We start from the raw sequence: 646 nt of genomic DNA, 5'->3' as shown, positions 1-646 counted from the left end.
GTCAGCCCTCGTCCATCCAGGCACCGGTCAGCCTGCCTGTCGGCCCTCGTCCGTCCAGGCACCGGTCAGCCTGTCAGCCCTCGTCCGTCCAGGCACCGGTCAGCCTGCCTGTCGGCCCTCATCCGTCCAGGCACCGGTCAGCCTGACCCCTCGCCCGTCCAGGCACCGGTCAGCCTGCCTGTCGGCCCTCGTCTGTCCAGGCACCGGTCAGCCTGCCTGTCAGCCTGACCCCTCGCCCGTCCAGGCACAGGTCAGAAAGCCCATCAGGTTCGCCCTCACCTGCAGCAGCCAGCCAGCACCCTCAAACCAGGGTCTCAGAAGTTACTCAGACGGACATGCACCCCAGCTCGCCTGTCCAGCAACCCCCTGCCAACTACGACGGAGGCCACTCCTCTGCCCTTGGCCCCAACGACCTGCCACAGGAGTGACCCACAGCACTGGTCCCTAAAAGCTGAGATGCCCAGCCCGAGCTGGAAGCAACACAGCTGTCCCCAGACCCACGTGCTTGGGAGCCCACTGGGGTTCTATGTCACCACGAGAACCACGTTTATGATGGTGGCGAGTGGGCTGTGACACGCGGCCCTGGCCAATCAGACCCAAGGCCAGTGGGCAGGAAGGTGGCCAACTGATGTATCTCAACAGCCAC

The sequence above is a fragment of the Elephantulus edwardii genome, unplaced genomic scaffold (genome assembly GCF_000299155.1).
Source record: "Elephantulus edwardii isolate Elephantulus edwardi_28Jun2011 unplaced genomic scaffold, EleEdw1.0 scaffold00289, whole genome shotgun sequence".
Lineage (NCBI taxonomy): Eukaryota > Metazoa > Chordata > Mammalia > Macroscelidea > Macroscelididae > Elephantulus > Elephantulus edwardii.
Note: the sequence above shows the minus strand (reverse complement) of the source record.